Source organism: Sardina pilchardus, chromosome 10, assembly GCF_963854185.1.
Source record: "Sardina pilchardus chromosome 10, fSarPil1.1, whole genome shotgun sequence".
Lineage (NCBI taxonomy): Eukaryota > Metazoa > Chordata > Actinopteri > Clupeiformes > Clupeidae > Sardina > Sardina pilchardus.
Genome location: NC_085003.1, coordinates 23490483 through 23502632, shown reverse-complemented (window position 1 = coordinate 23502632; position 12150 = coordinate 23490483). Strand labels below are relative to the sequence as shown.

The window sequence follows — 12150 nt, the reverse complement described above, 5'->3', positions numbered from 1 at the left end:
CCTCAGACCTGATTCACTAGAACAAGTGTGCAGAGAATCTAAACTGCTTGACCTCAGCCTCATCAGACCCGTGTCCTACTGGTAAGGGAGTCGGACTTGTGACTGAAGGGTGGCCGATTGATAGCCTGGCACGCCCTCCCAGTGACGTAACACCTTCGGCGTTGCTGTCGCTGGTCTGGTCAACTGCTAATCGGGAAGGATTTCTGAATTCCCGAAATCTGCGGAACCAATCAACTTTGAGCAGCTCCAACGGCTCTGGGTAGAGGCGTGTTCAAGGCAGAGGAAAGAGTGTTGTTATTGGTTTAAACTCGGCAAACCGCTTTCTGAAATGTGTGCATGTGTGTGTGTGTGTGTATGTACTGTAGGTACACTACCCCGGATGGGTATAATGCAGTTTCCTACTGGACATTGACAGTGGAGGAGTAGTTGATCACTAGTGGTACAGTCATAACCACTGGACTGAAACACCTACAGTAGCGTTGAAACATTGATTGATTGATTGATTGATTGATTGATTGATTGATTGAGCCTTAAGCAAGTCCCTCTGAGATACTGCTGGGGGGCAGCCGTGGCCTATAGGTTAGGGCTTCGAGCTTGTAACCGGAGGGTTGCCTGTTCGATCCCCAACCAGTCCATGGCTGAAGTGCCCTTGAGCACCCCTCACTGCTCCCCGAGCGCCACTGTTTGGGCAGGCAGCTCACCACTCTGGGTTAGAGTGTGCTTCACCTCACTGTGTGCTGTGTGTGTTCACTAATTCATGGATTGGGATAAATGCAGAGACTGAATTTCCCTCACGGGATCAAAAAATATAGTATATATACTTCTACTATATACTGTATATCTCTTCTGCCAGGGAGAAGCTGGTTCTGGTTAATTCATGTGTGTGTGGATATATCCATGTGATACCATTATAAACAAGAAACACTTGTCTTGTCTTGACTTATCTTGACGATGAACTTGAGTGCTTTTTTCAGGTAAGGTTTGTTACAGAATACCAGCAGTAAAACTGTACTTTTCCAAATGCACATGGGGGACAACACTGACACAATGAACATGTATGCATGTCTCCTTCTAGAACATATTTAAAAATAATTTCCATATCATGTGTATATTTCTCATAAGTTAGCTTAAAGTTTTAAAGCTTTTTGATTATGTCTAGAGTACGATTCAGGAACCTTTGACCACTATGTCACTGAATAATCCTTTCAAGCTATGTTCTTCTCAGACAACAGTGAACTGAAGCGTGAAAGCTTTGAAAATAAAAGCCTCTCCAAATGAAAGACTTCACCACCGGCATGTCAAATGAGTATATTTAGTTAAACTTGTCGTTATCGGGAAAAGGAGGTGCTCTGATAACATTAAGTGCCTAAAGGATTCCTTAGATGCAATCTGTTTTCACTAATAAGAAAATTGAGTATGATGTCCATCATTGATTATAATCGGTCTAGTCATTTTCTAAAATCTCTCTCTCTCGAACGAATAGGGTCTGGCCTGGTTTACGCTGGCTGTTTGCAGTGGCCAGGGTCTTCAAGCTGCCTGCAGGGTGTTAATTCAAGAGGTGCAACTTCAGAAACATCTGTTCTCTTTTAAGGCCACTTGAGTATGCTGTCAACTTCTGATGCCAGCACTTCAGCATCACCCTGCCAGGGAGCACTTTGTCACCAAAGTGCAACACTTGACTTCACATTTCATTTTCAGTTCATTAAAGGAATTAGACAGAGCGCTGGGCTGTCCTGGCTCAGAATTGCATACAAAGAACACAATGCATTTCCACAAGGAGTGAATCATCAGTCATACTCCTATTAAATGGAAATGGAAAGTCATTAAGCAAGTTTTAAATTGCTCTTTGTATCTGCTGCATCACAATCTATTTGATGTACAATAAGATTAATAAAAAACCTTAAAACATTTTATTTATTTATTTTTTATTTTTTAAACTAAAAAAAAAAAAATCCTTTGGAACAAATAAAGCATCTATCTATTCTATCTATCTATCTATCTATCTATCTATATATCTATATATCTATATATCTATCTGTCTATATCAAGCAAATTGTGCAGTTGTGTTTAGATGAAAGGCACACACCTGGAGGAGATGTGCATGGAGAAAGTGGGATCCCACTCTCTGGAGGCATCCACAGGTCTGTACTCAGTCCATGGACACAGTGCATATAGGCCTACCGTATGCACCAGTGCTGAGGAAACAATGAGATACTCCCCTGGGGATCTTAGACGGAGAGTTTGCTTCACTATTAATCAACATCATCAAAAGAAAGTCTGGGTTAATTTGCTCCGCTGAAAAAGGTGTTATCTGTTGTACTTGGGCTAAAGATTCAAATATTACCCCTTGGCTACGCAAGTTAATCTTAATGACAGATAGAAGGTGCCGTTTAGGTAGTTTGCTGGTGAGTTTTTGTATGGGTATATACTGTATGAGCAAAGGTAGTCTATGTGCAAGGTAGAATTGGTGTGTGCTTTCATATACGTCCCAAACATCTCATAGGAGAATTGCATCTCCCATTGCAATGTCCCTATAAATTGCACACTATCCCAATGACAACATCCTCAGCACTAGGGCTCCAAGTTTTCTTCCTTCTTCCATTCTAGAGCTTTGACTAGATGACAAAAAAGGTCAAAAGGGCACATTTACCAAGTTCGCGACCAATCCAATGGTCAAGTTCTATACCGATGTAAAATAGAGACCTTATGACAACAGATAATCATGATGTGTCTTAAGAAATTTTTTGAAACTGCCGTCCAACATGCTCACATCAAATATGGCTGCCCATAAATGAAGCCTGTGTAAATATGAACAGCAGAGATGTATCATTATTGAACGTGCACGCAGGCCATTTAAAGCCCCGGCAACGCAGCTAAAACAGCAAACATGACTAAAAGCTATAATCTGAGAGACTAGCTCCTTCTCACTCTGAGTCTGTTTGTCTCTGCATCACTGCACTCTAAGCAGGAACGACAGTGCATCATGCAGGGAGTGCGGAGCGAAAATTATTGGTTGCCAGCTCTCACTCACTTTCTGAACTACAGGAGAAGAAAGCACAGGAGATGCATGGCAGAACACTTTCTCTCTCTCTCTCTCTCTCTCTCTCCCTCTCTCTCTCTCAGTGCTTCCATAGCATAGATGGATGGGGAGAGAGAGGGGGGAGAGAGGGAGAGAGAGAGAGAGAGAGAGAGACAGAGAGGACCATTAACGTCCAGAGCTGATTCCTCTGACTATTGCTCATAAGGAGCACTCTCACATCCCACTTTCTCAGAAATGCTACTCTCACCTCCTGGAGCTTATCATGTGTCCCCTAATGCACTGGCCTTTATTCCCCTTCATACACTATTCAAACGCCATACATCTTATTCTGTCACTGGGCACATTTCATTACAGTTTTATGTTGTGCATACTGTACATGTGCGTTGAAAAAAAAAATGTTCCGTGTGTTTCATTCTTTCTATTGTGTGTATTGCTGTACTCTCAAAATGAATGTGTCAGAAACAACACAAACTCTTATATGTGTATCTGTGTCTGGATACAGAGATGTTTGAACACAAACACACAAGTTGTGTTATTTTCAACAATTAACAAAAGCAATGTGTTGGACCTATCTAGTTGTGTTGGAGATCTGTTGTTTCAACACATTCATTCTGAGAGTGTATTACTCACACATTCAACTATAGCAAAATGTGTGACTGAAGAGAAACAGGTGAGTTAGTGCCGGAACTTGAGCTCAGCTCTGATCTTCTTTTTTTTCCTTTTTTTTTTTTACGAAATCAATTCTGGTCTGATGCACATTACTACATACTGTATTTCAATGCACTTGTCTACTATTAGCAGTAACAATGTGCTACCACATTACACAGAATACATTACAGTATATCCTGTATCCTGCCCTGTCCCAGGTCACATCCACATTGTGCCCCCTTCTCCATTCAAATGTTACCCCGAATAAATATATGTAGCTTGCAATAGCAGCATAGTTAGCTCCAAATATATATATATATATATATATAAACTAAGGTTAGCACAACCACCAGTGCCACTACTATTGTTAATATATTATGAGATGCACTATATTTGTCCATTTCTTATTTCAGACCTGTGTGCCATATTTTAATATTTCAGTGATGTCGGCTTGAGGCCATTTTGAGACTGTCCAGGTTTCCGTAAGTAGGCAGCATGGTTGGGTGGGTGGACAGCTGAAACCCCCTGTCAGGAAAGTAAAGCAAACAGATGGAGAGGTTACCTCTCCTCTGGCAAACGCCCTATACTGGCACACGGATGAGGGTACCAAGCAGGCAAACTCTCCCTTGTTTATTACTGCTTCTGCAATTCAGCAGTAGCCTACTAGAACATGACCAGAATTCAGCAACCAGCCAATGACCTAATATGTTTACACTTCAATTGAAAAAAAAAAAAATCTCACTACCAGGGCAGAAGGGGTAAAAAATAAAAGATGAAAAAAAAAAAAAAAAAACAACATCAAAGCCACTCTCAGTAACACCCAGATCGCGTGGCCAGAAGGGAACAGATAGTGCAAAGCTTGTGAGGAGACGCCGAGAAGATTACAATGTGCGCCAAAGCACACAGTGAGTGCGCCCGAGGAGCTGGAGGAGGGAGAAGCACACAATAGTGCACTGACCGGCCGCACGTTTAGAGGTGGGAAGAGCACGGGAGAGGGGGAGTGGGCCAAGAGTCGCGGCTATGCAGCCCGCAGGCACTGATGTGCACGCCGCCGCAACAGACGAGTCGGCCGGGGTCATGGGATATTCTGAGGACAGGAGCATGCTGAGTAGCTGCCCCAAACCGTCTCATGCTACAGAGAATGCTACAGACAAGACAAGATAGACATATACACAGGATATATATACTGTATGTATGGAGAGAGGGAGAGAGAGAGAGAGAGAGAGAGAGAGAGAGAATACACAATAAAGTCCTAAGGCTTATATTGTGGTCCTTTCATAGATACTGTAAGCTTGGTGAATGTGAGCATGTGACTTTATATGTGTGTGCACACGCTTGTATGTGCATGCACACACACACACACACACACACACACACACACACACACACACACACACACACACACACACGTCATCTCATCATTTAGTCATTTAGTTGACGTAGAGGGTAGCATAGAGAGGGACACAGTGAACAAAGGGAACACAGAATAATCCATCCATAATCCAATCGGCACACAAAACTTCCTGTCTGTCTTCATTACATAAAGCAATAAGATAAATGTAGCTTCTTTTTAAGAATTGTTGGGATGCTTGTATACCATAAAATGCAGATATACGGTTGCATAGTGCTGGATCCAAGGCCAATATCTCAAAGTGCGCAAAGTATAATTGCATGGTGTAGTATTGTGTCATTTCTAATTTGGACACTTACATGTTATTGCACTTTACAATATAGCAAGCATGTTCTAAAGGAGGTGTAGGACAGTCGTGTCCGTGCTCTAATAGAGGTATATGACAGTCATGTTCGTGTGACCTTCCTGTGTTTGCCATACATGTGTGCTTATGTTGATGGAGTTGACACTGAATAAATGCTTTGGTCCATCTGAAGTCCCAGATAATAAGATGAACACATTTGTTGCCATTATCAGTGCAAGTAGTTAAATGTTTATATATATATATATATATATATATATATATATATATTGTTTTTCAAGGACATTCATACATGTAGTTATGAAGTACAGAGTCTTTGTGAACAGATATTTATGCTACAATAACGCAGCAGAATTCTTGCCTCCACTATTCCAAGTGATGCAAGCAGTAGGCTATGATAGCCGTTCGGTCAGACAGAAATCTGAATTCCAGCAGTGACCCGTTGATCCACGACCCCTTACAGATGCTGAGATACTCATCAGGGGCCTTCACACTCACAGCTGAAAGGTTTACATCATGAAACCTCTAAGCTCCTCCTGCATGCCTGCCGCACCTCAGGAGCCTGAGTACATTTCATGGGCATTGTCCTGAGCAACTCCTCCGAACCCGTTTGCATTGTCTCGTGGAAATCAGGCACGAACGCCACCAGGCCGGTGAATGCCTACTACTGGTACTTTAGGCCTAATTGGTGGGATGTGTGCATTCAAGCCTGGACTCACTGCTCTCTTTTCCATTTCAGACATGGTATGCGGAGTTCAGAACAGCACAGTGAATGTGATTAAATGAGGATCTGCAAAAGACAGAAGGCATTTTTGCTTTTTTTTTTCAGACGGTGAGTCATTCTACTTCATACTATGTTTGAACTTAGAAAAAGAGAAGAGTTATTTCCAAGGAGGAACACCGTAATTTCCCGACTATTAGCCGCAGCTTATACACTGATTTTGCAACATTTCTTCAGCTATGAGGTTAATACAGGGGAGCCGTTAATATGGTGCTAATATGGTTTTGTTTCTTTTAACTTGCATAAAACACTGTACGGCTTATACACAATGCGGCCTATATGCGGGAAATTACAGTAAGAGGAATGATTTGTCTGGGAGTACCCATGCAAATATTTTCTCTGCAGGTCCGTTTGGCCAAGAGGCCATTGAAGCCCATTTCTAATGCCCCTAAAACACAGGCACACAAATGCAATCTCTAATCGCTATGGACATGTATTTCTTTGCAATTGAGTAAACAACTGCATTTAAAATATTTGTTTGCAAGATTGCTACACTTCTGGAACGATCTGGTAAGAGTGTGTTTAATGTCACTGCTTGTTTTGCCTCTGCTGAACCTTTTCCAGACCCACTCTCAATTCTAATTGAGAAGGCCTGCGTGCTAACCAGGCAAAGCGAGACATGTTTGTTCTGATTTCAATCTTTTCAAATGTGGATGCTGCATGCCATGACTAGCCATGGTTAAGATGCCATGCTTTTTTTTTTAAAATGAAGATCCGTATTAAATGGCTTTTAGGAGCCTTCAAAAGACCTCATAGTTAAAAGTCAGGCACGGTTAGAGATGAACCTTAGTGAGAGAAAATAGAGCAATAGTGCAGTACATCCCGCCGGCTATGAAAGACTCACACCCCTGACAGAGGGGTGTCTTATAATCCGATCTGCAGCCATGTGAGTAATCATTTCACCTGAAAACAAACAGACACAACTCAGTGGACGGGAATGTGGCGCAGTGGTCTCAGAGGTGGGTCAAAGCTGGAGGGCAAGCTAATTAAGAGCATTATTCACTATTATCCAATGGAGTGGATTTGTGTCTGTTAACGAGCCAGGCTCACCAGAAGCTGCCTTAATGTATGTGGATTAGGACACATAATGGAACACACACAAATGCGCACGAGCCCCCCCTGTGGCTCCAGGCGGCCGGCGACGGAGGACAGGAGGGATAAACATGCAGTCTCCCAGCGACTGGGTCTTCCAGCGCTCCTCGCCCACCCCACGCCACAAATAAGGTGGAGAATTCCCAAAGCCGTGTCAAGGCTGCTCAGTCACCTGCTCAAGGACACAGAGGACGCAATCAGAGGGGTTGGAGCGGCTCCAGAATTCCCCAGTCTGCACATTTCCATCCCCCAGCAGCAGCAGCAGCGCACTCCACAGCCTGCGAGCGCCTCGTATAGATTGGCTGTGTGGAGGCCGACATGTTAGTTGCCTAGGGTCAGAGATAAAAATTCATACACCTCTTCACCCTCCTCTTCACCCTCACCCTCCCACCACACACACAGACACACCCACACCTACAGTAATTTCCCACATACTGTATAAGCCGCATTGTGTATAAGCCGCAGGACAGTGTTTTATGCAAGTTAAAAGAAACAAAACCATATTAACACCATATTAACTACTCCCCCCATAGCTGAAGAAATTTTGCAAAATCAATGTATAAGCCGCAGCTAATAGTCCGGAAATTACGGTACACCTACACCCACAACACACACCTCCTCTCTCTGAGTAACCTGTCTTGCATAGTGAAACACCACCATGGCTCCTCTACGAAAATGCAGTGAGTCAGCAGAAGATCATGCAGATCCCTCCTACTGTCAGGAGCACACAGAGCAACATCTGTAGCAGACAGCCTGCTAATCGCATCTCCTCCCATTTCAGATGAGGCAGCATTGTTGCAGTTAGCAACACACACACACACTCACACAAAAGGGTCTTCATTTAGCTACTTATGGCATAGATATGTATGGACAAGGTAGCATAAGGTCAGCAGAAACAGAAAGGCAGAGCGAGACCATATGCTCTGGTAACTTTAGGACGCGCAAAAGACAACCTGTGAGGAGGACACAGCTTTCAAAGGCATTGTTCCACTCAGCAGGCTGTCAGACGTCCAGTCCAGGTCATCGTCCAGTGCTGAGAGCAGCTTTGTGCGGGGCGTAAATCAGGACACCGTTGACCTCTCATGAATAACGTTATGCCTCCAAAATATGTGCACATATTGGTACAAATATGGCCAGGTCGGTGAGCATTAATAATGGATTCACTGATGTAAAAAAGAGCAGGAAATTAGAAAGGACAGGACATGAGGATGCGATGACTCACCATTGAATGGTCCTCATTTATTTTTCAGGGTTTTATGACCATGGACATGCTGGTCCTCTTACGGTCATTGAATGGTCTAGAACTACTCTTTTATTTGAGTTTTTTGTTACCGTTTCTCTCTCTCTCTCTCTCTCTCTCTCTCTCTCTCTCTCTCTCTCTTTTGTCTGAGTATGCTCTGGGTCCAGCCATTGTCTCTGCCCTTGGTTTTCATTGTGTGGCTGATTCTCCTCCCGTCCCGTGGGGGTATGTACTAACGAGTCAGCCATTGCTGCAGTTCTGCTCTGTTTCATGAACTAAGAAAAGACAGCTGCTGTTGTCGTTTAGTTTGTAAACATATCTTTAATTATTCATCGTCTCGTTGAGAATTGGGCTTTGAACGGAAACGCCGTGCCATTCTCCTGTATGGAAACAGTGCACGGTAATGAGGAGCTACACTTGGCCAAACAAAATCATCTAATTGGGTATAAACAAATCATTTAACATTTCTCTTAAGTAGATTTCATCCTCCTCTCCCCACCCACCTCTTAAAGTCATTGTTGTTCATTGAACTGAGTCATTACAGGCCGAATGCCTGCGATTACCGTCGTCCCCTGCAAACTAACTTGTCATTTGATCATGATACAGTTTTTTTTTTTTTTTATCCCCAAATGGCATAATCAATAATTATGCCTCCTGCTAATGTTCCTAATTGCTTACAAAGGAAACGTTCGGTGCAATTATATTCTAATGTATGGAGGTGTATTTAAATAGGCCGTGCGAATGTGCAGGGGATTCTTCAACACGGTATGATAACAGCACTCTGTTACCTCTAACTTATCATTATAGAACGCCAATAGATTGGGTTATTGTTTCTAAAGCTTATATTGGATATAGACACTTAAACTGCCATTAGTTTGAACAAACATGTTTACTCAGGCCTCTCGGAAGTGCAAACTAAATGATTAATTGTGATCTGCAGAGAGCAATCAATTTTGTTGACAGTGTAGGAAGGAGGGGACTCCTCCATACCATAAGCAGTAGGAAAATCTTGGTTCCAAACACAGAGACAGAACAAGACCTTTTGTGCAGTTTACATTGTATCAATACGATTGCACAAATAAACCAGAGCACGCCTCTGAGTCAAGTTTTCATGAACCATAAAGATGCACATTACAAGTAACATTTCCTTATGAAAAATACATACTGAGCTTAGGTCCAGTCGAGTGTATGTCTTGGTAGCCTATAATATACAATCCCACAAGAGTTCAACGCAAAGAAAAATATAGTGTGATATGTGGAAATATGTTTTATATGCCGATCGATCCCACTCCGAGTTTATCAGTCTTCCAGTGCTCTAGTTTGATCAGAATCAATGCTAAATGCCTTAGGCGGTACAACATTAGACATGACTTGCATTGTTTCTGTGGTTAATGTAGCTATGATGTTCTAAGTGAAATGTTACGGCAAGAATACAGAAGAGCAATGGGAGCCCCATCATATCCACACTAGTGTGCTGTACAATGCCATGTCCAACTAATATCCACAGAGTGTAGAACACTCCTGTCAAGACAAGGTTCAGCTTGGACTGAGGGGATGAGTGCCAGTGACAGTCTGCCCGCCCAGTGATTCTAATGAAACCGTATTTGCCTCCAGAGCAACGCTGAGAAGACACAGGCCCCAACGTCAGATTGCCTGCTAACCTCTAGTAGCTAGCAAGGGCAATATTATGGCTATGATACCTGTTCTTGACTAATGTAATAACAGTAGGCTACTGAGAGCCAGAGTAGGCAATCGACAGTGAGGTTACCTTGACCACGCACGTACAGAACACACACCCACGAATGTAGTCTGAATGTCAAGATGACAGGGAACAGACACAGTGATGAAGAGAGATGTGTGTTTGGGAGGAGGGATGCAAGCCAATTACCATGACCTCCCTATACCTGATGAGAGTTGATGATGGTGTGGAGCGAAGACCATTTAAATGTGCAGGACAGACTACTGATGCAGAGCTCATATAGGGAATTAAACCTGCGTAATCAATAGCAACTAAGTATGGAATGATGCAATGTTTTCAATGTCTTTCTGTAGCCTTTCTCTAAACCTCATTTGTGAATCTAAACTGTCTATAACTTGTCACGACTACCTAGCTCAGAGTAGCCATGACATGAAGGGAGACCACACCGTTTGAACAGTTAAATCAAATAATTTATTAAAGCATAAAATGATACTATTAAAGCATGAGCTAAATCAAGACAAATGTCAAGTCAGTAAATGAGAAGCAACAAAAGGTTAATCAAATGTGTTGTGCAGATCAGTGAAGTGTAGACTATGTGTAAAGCAAAAGGCAAAAGGAGTATAATGGTGCTGCCACCACCACCAGAGCCAAGCAAAGCAGAGCAATGCAGCGCAGAGCAAAGCAGAGACAGAACAGCAGGTCAGAGGTGTTTTTGAACAGTCCCGCCAATCAGCTGTTGTCTAGCCCAGGTAGACCAACAAACAGACAGCTCCCCCTTCAGACCTGGGGGAGAGAGACTGCCCAAACATTCACTGTCATAAGGTGGAGTGAGCACACCCAGCACGGCAAAGCCGGGCGTGACAAACTCTATAAAGATTATGTAAATGCAAAGGACATATGGCAGTGATTACCTGTGATTCTCTGCCTCCAGACTCGTATCAACATTATGTACCACAGATGTGGATATATCCTTATCAACCTCACTCTCATTTACGCCATATTGGCTAAATCTCACTGATTATATAATATGGAGATACTTGGAGGAGGCTATTATTTTTCTATTGAAGAAATATCTGTTTTTGCCCAATCTAATTAAATTACCTGTGGTCAATCTGTCCATACAAGCGTGTTTGTGTGTGTGTGTGTGTGTGTGTGTGTGTGTGTGTGTGTGTGTGTTTGTGGAGGGCAGGGTGATGAGCCTAGGGTCTTATCATACATTCTGCTCCTTTAATCACAGCCCATAGTGGGATGTCATGCTGGATGAACCTGATAATTAAACTGCATGCCCTGCACGCATCATAAGCAATTCCTGTTACTTTATTATCCTTACAAACAATGCTGCTCGCTCAAATATTTAGCTGACAACACATTTATCACATCAAAACCATTTGATACCTGTGGCCATGAGGTGCTCCTTGGATATAGGCTACTCTCATATTGGTTTTAGAATCCCTTCATCACATTTGGTCATTAAGATGAATGAAATATACAGTCTGAAATGCATGTTAAGTCTTCTGAACACATTAAAGCGATATGGCCTTGTCTGATCCTCACTTGCTGAGTGCCAGTTAAGAACAGGGCTGTGAGTAATGCAGATGTACGCATGCTTTGATGAAACTTTGCGTCTGTTACCTCATTTCACAGAGAGTGCTGTCTCTGCTGGTTGATTAAAAGGCTGGAGTTCTTCTGAGCATCTTTCCTTACACATCACATCAAGAAACCCAGAACAACATACTTCAGAGAAAATGTCAAAGATAATCAATGCCGATGACAGACAATGACAATGATGCAATGTACTTCAATTAAACTACTGTCATCATGAAACCATGGAGTGGAGTACTCCTTTTAAAGCTTTTAAAGGATGCAAAATGGCTCTTTTACAGGTTTCTCTATACTGCATGCTCAAATGACTTGGATCACAAATACTAAAGATGATGA

General features: G+C 42.6%; 1 long non-coding RNA gene across 1 annotated transcript in view; it reads left to right on the top strand.

Annotated features, from left to right (window-relative positions):
* Positions 1-11903, top strand: part of LOC134094742 (uncharacterized) — a 78700-nt gene extending 66797 nt beyond the window's left edge. The window contains exons 2-3 of the long non-coding RNA XR_009940482.1: positions 6140-6232; positions 11857-11903. This is a non-coding gene — a long non-coding RNA (uncharacterized LOC134094742). The remainder of the gene's footprint in view (positions 1-6139; positions 6233-11856) is intronic.
* Positions 11904-12150: the final 247 nt, after the last annotated feature.